Genomic DNA, 7,194 nt, shown 5'->3' with positions numbered 1-7,194 from the left:
TCTGTTTTTGCTTGAGCTATTTCCATTTATATGTATTACAAGCATTTTACACCTTAACCTACCCTAGAAGCCACAAAGTGCAAACAGATCAGTTATTTCTGAACTGAGATCAAGATACACTCCAATGTAATGCTTTTTCTTTCTGCCCCTCTGCTGTACTCACCACACAGATGAGACACAGCAATAACCATTTAACACTGTATCTTAACAAATAACAGAGCCACAAAGGCTCAAGCCAAGCTCATTTTCTGATGCATCGTCTCTCTTGACACTGTTAACAGAAAGGGACCGCTGTTTTTGAAACAATAAGAGTTTCTGACTGTTGCTCACCATCTGTGTATTCAAAATCTCTTCGAAACTTGAGGGCAATTTCCGATCAGTCAAGGGAAAAGTAACAAAATCCATCGTTTGTTTTCATATGATGAGAATTCATAACCAAGAGGGCACACTCATACGCCAAAGGTATGAAAGAATTTGGAAAAGTAGCAGCCATAACAACTGATGCCTTTCCCTAATGTTTAGAAATTAACATAAACACAGAACTTTTCATTTATTTGGTGTTCGTCCCATCTGTTCCGAACGGCATTCTTTCTCCTCAGTTCATGCAGCCAAACTGCTAGCCAGTGGCCTGAGAAGAAAGGGCTCAGAAGCTGAACCAGAAGTAACTCTTTGTTTCCTAGGGATCAATGTCTTTCATTCTGAACTGGCAAATATTCGTGTTATTTTTTATGCCAGCTTTCATTAAATAACCTGTAACGCTAAATTCTAAACTTGCACTGTTGAAATCAAAAGACTGTTCGCCACCCCTTTTAAGAAATTAACCTGTTAAGACAGATTTTTAAGGGGAAAGCTTCAGTGAGTCCTAAGTTCTGTATTTTCTGGCTTTCCAAGTGCCATGAAGGCACAGCATTTTTGCAGTTCAAGTGTATCTTAGTAAAAGTTTATATGATTTCTAAGTATACAAATCACATGAATTTGTCAGGAGTCTGGCTCTGTGAAGTGTTCTGCAAAACACTGGAGGAATCCAGTCCCGTGTGTTCATTCCTGAATAAACAATATGCTGAAATTTGGAATTCCATCCTTAAGGTGTCCTGCTCAGAGTTATGGTTTAAGAGGCTGAACTCTTCTTTGTGTTCTGCCTGGACAGAAGCAAGCAATAACTCGGTGAAGAAAGCGCGGATAGCTTGTAGGGTGCTTTTACATCTCCTGACATTAGAAGACAACAAACAGATGTTATGCTGTATTTGAATCTTTGTTGTGTTTTTTTTTTAAGTGATAACAGTGTCTGACCGTGGGCTGGCAGGGAAGGAGTTTCAGACCTCCATCCCTGCAGCAACGCTTCGCAGTAAAGCTTTCCAGCAGACTGAGGCGCAGATCCCGATCTCAAAAGCACATAAACACCTAATTCCCAGTCTCAGGAGCGGACAGCAGAGCTCAGCGCTCTCTTCTTGGAAGCGGTGAACTCAACCACGAGGCCCATACAGGCACACTCCCTCTCACCTCTTTCCAAATGAACTGCAAATCCCGTGCTGCACCGTGGAGCAACGCCAACGCAAGAAGCTGAGTCGCACAGAGTTGCCTCTGTACATCTCCAGCAGCTTCGGGCTGGCTGAGACTTGGTGAATAAGGCACCCTCCTGCGTGGTGAGGGCTTGGAAGTGCTACCAGCTAAGAGAGGAGCTGGCTGAGGTCTCCATTCCTGGGACAGCCTTGAAGGACCACAGCCGTATGCTGTGAAAGCCCAGCCATGCTCTTAGGTCCTCAGCTTGCTTAGGGGCTCCAGAGGACGCAGTATATGCAGAGCCTGCATGATGTGGAAATGAGATAAAGCTCACTGGGACAGCTCCGAGTCTACCCAGACACAGCTCCAGGCACCACGACAACTTTAAAGGTAAGGGGCTGCAGAGATCAGCGGCAGCTGTTGAGCAGCAGCTACTTGCATCGTGGTTTTAGACGCATGGGGTGAATTCCTGCTCTGCCACACATTAGTCGCTTATGTTCTTCACTTACACTACACAAAAAGCTTATTATTTGCAGGCAAGCAGATTTCACACAGCTTCTGCGGCTGCAGCTCAGACCTCTAATTTCTGAAAATTGCATCCATCATTAACCCCCTTACATGTTGCCACCTTTGGCTCAGCTCCCCTGGGGAGGTTTTTGGTTTTGTTTTTTTAAAGTTAGAGTGAAAATATCTGGGGGCAGTTGACTGAACCTGGGAATCGCACAGATCTGCACAGAGGGAAAACAGCCACTAACCTTTGTTGGGCTGTTCTGGTGAGAAGAGAGAGACCAGGCTTCTAAAGCAGGATGCCACATGCAAGCACTTTGTTGAAGGAACGTGGTCTTTCTGACGCTGAAGAAGGCTGACAGTGATAGCTTAACTATTTTTCCTTCCCCCTCATTTAATTTTATGCTTATTTAAGCATGGCAAGCTAAATAGGCATGGATGCTCTAAACCCCAGTGTTTTGCTCTGCCTGCAGTATCTAAAGAAGGTGTGAAATTACAAAATCTAAGCTTTCACGCTTCAGCCTTAACTGATTACATGCAGTAATAAGTCAAGAAACAGCATCTAGATACACTCTGGCAAAACTAAACACACACTCTGATCTTTTAAGAGTTTGGTGGGGTTTGTTTTGTTTTTTAAACTATAAACTGAGAGAAGTCTAAACAATCTCCCCAGCCCAGCCCCAACATTTTGCCTTTGATTCTCCAGAGCATGGTGATTCTGATGCAGGAAACAGTAGGAGATGCTTTTGCATACAAAATTTCCCCTCCCTATTAAAGCCCCTCTCCTGCTGGCACAGATTAGAGACCAAAGTAGTAGCAGGCAGCAAACATGACAGTCTCTTTATATATATTGCTCCACTGACAGCGTTACTTAAAACATCCTTTATGTTCCTTTCAAATAATCCCAGAGAACAGCTGTAAACCCGAAATGGACAGCAAAAACTGCGTACTTCTTACCACCTTCCTAAACTATAGCAATAATAAATTCCAAATCTCTGACAATAAAAAATAACTTATTTCACGTTATATACTTGTAACAGGGGTAACTGGATGCTATAGCTACAGTTGATTCTGCTCGTAGATGAACTGCAACTTTAGTTTCTTCCCAAGGTCCCTTTCAGCCCTGTTCTCATGAGGCTGTACTCAGTATCAAAATGAAATCATAATCAAGATGTTTGAATAACAGATCTGTATGGCCACCTGACCTAATTTGTTCCAACTAAGATCCTGCCAACAGGGAAAAGCAAATGTAAGACCTGATGTAAGACCTGTTTGTGGCTATTTAGGAAAAGGAGACCTTGTAACTTGTTACGGCAACTTGACAGTGAATGTGAAGATTAGGTGGGCACACTGATTCCTTAGATGCTTAAAGAAAAAAAAAATAGGCTATTTGTGTTTAGGGCGATAAATTAAAACACAGATTATTTAAAACAAGGACAAATCAATTAGAGCTCAACTAAAGAAAATGCCCCGTCTTGTCACATACTACAACTTGAAGTAAGAGTGCAGATTTTGGGCATTACAAACAACAAAAAAATGGATTTCTGTTTTAAGGCAAATTCCAGCCTTTTGCATAGTGACTGAAAGTTAGAGGGATTTTTTGTTGCTGTTGTTTGTTTTTAAAATTCCTTTGTAGTCTTCGGATTACTAAAACATAAAATTTGAACAGTCTGAATAGGGAACGTGCTCAGCCTAAGATGCCCAGGGCAAAACTAATCCTCAGCTCCAGGCCGCAGGATGCGGGTGGCTGCTCCAAGCCCTTCCAGCAGGTTATACACGAGTAGCTACCGCTTCCAAGTTGCCATCCACTGCCTACTTTCAAAAAAGAATCTCAGCCAGTTATTACTGCACAATTAAAGGTTCGGAAATCCCCTCACCAGCATAGAGAAAAAAAAAAAACATTCTCCATTAAAAACTCTGTTTTGTTTTGGTTTTAATCCATGAAACAGAAATGGACATCATGCTGCATTTCAGACTTCAGGCAGATACGGAGAAGCCCATCCGAGAGCAGGGAATCTAAAATATCCAGAGCAGATTAGCGCGCTGCATATCTAAGTTACTCCTACCAGAGCAGGTTCCTAAACACTGTTTGCTTCAGATAAGAACATAAATCAGTGAATGATTATCCATGAATGGTTGCCTGTCTATAAAGGCAAATACCAACTAATTTTTAGCCTGAACATTATGGTTTAATTGTAAATTTTGTCCCGTTTTATGTACCTGTGGATGTTATTTTTTACTGGATCAACTTCAACAGTTTGAAAGTGGTTGGCAGTCAGCCATATTTTAAAAAAAAATCTAGACAGAGTGAGATTCACAAAAGATGAAAAAAGATGTTTGAGGCAGAAGGACAAGTGTAAGCTTTGAGAACACAACTGCCATCAGAGAAGTCAATGGAAAGCAGGTTCTGAGAACACTGAGCATAATGCTGCATCCCCTTCTAAATCCTGTCACAAGTCAACCTTTGTCGTTCAGGTCCTGACCTGGCATCAGCAGAATATGAAGAGAAAATCCTCACTATGTAGGCACATCTAAATGGTTCCTCTTGTATCTTTCTTTGAAACACAAAAAGTCAAATGTGAAAAGTACAAGAGTGCATGGCACTCCCCTTTCGCAGTACAGCAGCCCCTATGCTTGTGGTTGGGAAACATTTTATGGTACTACTGAACGTAATGACACCAGAGGATGAAAGTAAGGTGCAAATATTCAGATGCTAAGCTCTGAGAGAAGTGGGTACAGTCTGGAGGATGTATTTCTCAGACATGAGGATTGAGATTTTTGTGTATTTCATAGAAACATTTTTTTTTTATATATATTTTTGCTTTACTAAGGCTATTATATGGCAAAGTGGAAAAGCAATATACGGCAAGATTACCATTCAAGTGATGTCTGGGGTCAATTTCAATTTGTTGTGCGCTTTTGACTCCACAGTTGTTATGTGTCACAGACAAAATACAATTCTTACGTTTTGCCAGCTTTAACCTGCAAGTCTAAATAGAGAGCGCCTGTGGAAGACTCTGGTGAGCTGCTCTGAAAAGAAAGATGAAAACACAGTTCAGTGCTTAACCAAAAGGAAACAAGACCATAAAGATCGAATAGATACACAGAACACGTACGGCCACTGAGGAGTATACCTGCTAGATCGCCGTTTTACAAGGGTTGGTTAACTAGCCATGATGCAATTAGGCATGGAAATTATTTTCAGAAGCGTAATTAGCAGCTAGCAACGCATTTGCTAGTTTTTCTGATAGGCGTGACTAGCAGGTTAGCACCACTGTGAGAAAATACTTTGTCAGAGCCAACAAAAGGATGATTTTTTTTGTAGGATGTGGAATTGTACATTATCAGAACTGATGAAATGAGTTTCTAATATGGCACCAACTGCAATGAAGAAATAAGTGGGGAGAGTGAAAGCAGACACCCTACGACCACCTTGTCTGACAGGTATGTAATGCCTCCATTCCAAACGCTGCCCCTAAGGGCAGAATCAGGCCCTGCGATCCAGGAAAGAGAACTGTTTCTGGAAGGACACAAAGGAGACACAGATTGCTTACTCAGGCAGCCTTCCGTCATCTGCAATTCAAAGTGCTGCTTTACTTTCTAAGACCACTGAAAACTCTCTCGTGACCTAAGTCATAACTTGAATTTCCTTACTCCGCATCCTGTTTACTAAATCCACTGATAAATTCCTCTCGCCATGCTAACCATTCACTGCATCACATGGTTTCTTTTCTGCGCTAGCACAAATCGGTCCTTCCACGGATTCCTTTGTAAGCACACTGTCGAGATTTGTTCCACTTCAACAGCAAAGCGAAGCACTGGCCTCGTGGCCTGGAAGCAAGATATCAGCACAACAACCCGATGCATTTGTTATGCTGCACGGCTTCCCTTCTTTCCCTCCTCCTCCATCCCTGCTAAGTTACTCTAAGTAAGTTCCTGCCAAAAGTTAACTTTACAGGAGGGTGATTCCTTCTCAAAGGGAAGACAGGGCTGCTGCTGTTGTCCTGGCTCAGCATGCTAGGAACAAAACGAGGACCAACTGCAGAAAGAGACATTTGTAAGGCTTTCTCCAGAACATAAACGGAGCGAATGTGCAGCTGGCCTGGTAGTAGCAGCAGAGCCTAAGCCTAAGCCCCGGCTTGTCATTTGGCAGGAAGAGCTGTGGTGCCTACATAGGAAGAAAATATTTTCTTTTAGCCAGACCCCTCTGCCAGAGTCAAGAACACCGATGATAAGATAAAGCAGCCGACTTGAGGAGTGGATACAGACTGAATCCACTGTTTTACTTTTAGAAAACATCCAGTGTACTCCTGATCCAGTCTACACAGATTTTTCTAGGTTCATACCATCCTAGATTCTTTATTACTAGAGATGTAATAAAGCAAGGTCCTGAGCTGAACACATTCAGAGAGAAGTGTGTTACTCAGGGGTAGGAAAGTGCAGAATTAACTAAGATCTGCATCACAACCCAATTTCAAACGTATATAAGAAAACCACTGAATGAAGGATTTAATGTTGGGTTCCTAAAACTTCCACTACGCTAACAGATTTTGTGATTAAAAAAAAAAAAGCCATGAATTTTGTTCTCAGAGATTTGTTATGGAGCACTGTACCCTAAAATACAGGATGCCGTTATACAACCGAGCATCTGGGGAGATTAACTCTGATGAAACAAAATCTCTGGGGAAAAAAAGAAAAGCTTATTTAATAGAATGAGGATGATGGCAGAGCACACTACTGGATTTGTGTCAGTGAATCAAATTGGATGTCAGGAAGCATTGTTTCACTGAAAAAAAACACAAATCACACATATTTTGCACTTAAATCTTAATCTTAAGAGATGCTAAGTACAAAGCTCCCAGTTAATTCCCACCAAAACCAGCACAAACTTTCCAGAGAGGGAGGACTAAAATGACCTGGAACATTCAGCAATATGTTTTGTCAGACTACTAAGGAGAACAAAATCAGGGAAGCCATGTAGGTGGGCATCCTGAGAGACATGGGGAATGTCAACAACGGGGCAGTCGAACCCACGTTACAACGGCAGCTGTGGGCAGCAGCAGAGAGGGATGAGGGGGCAGGAGGAAGACAACACCAAGCTAAGAGCACAGTGAGAAAGTGTTTGGCTGAGTTGGAGATTAAAAAAAAAATAAAAAACAACCTTGTAAGAGTTTTCTTCATCTGTTG

The sequence above is a fragment of the Anser cygnoides genome, chromosome 2, assembly GCF_040182565.1.
Source record: "Anser cygnoides isolate HZ-2024a breed goose chromosome 2, Taihu_goose_T2T_genome, whole genome shotgun sequence".
NCBI lineage: Eukaryota > Metazoa > Chordata > Aves > Anseriformes > Anatidae > Anser > Anser cygnoides.
Note: the sequence above shows the minus strand (reverse complement) of the source record.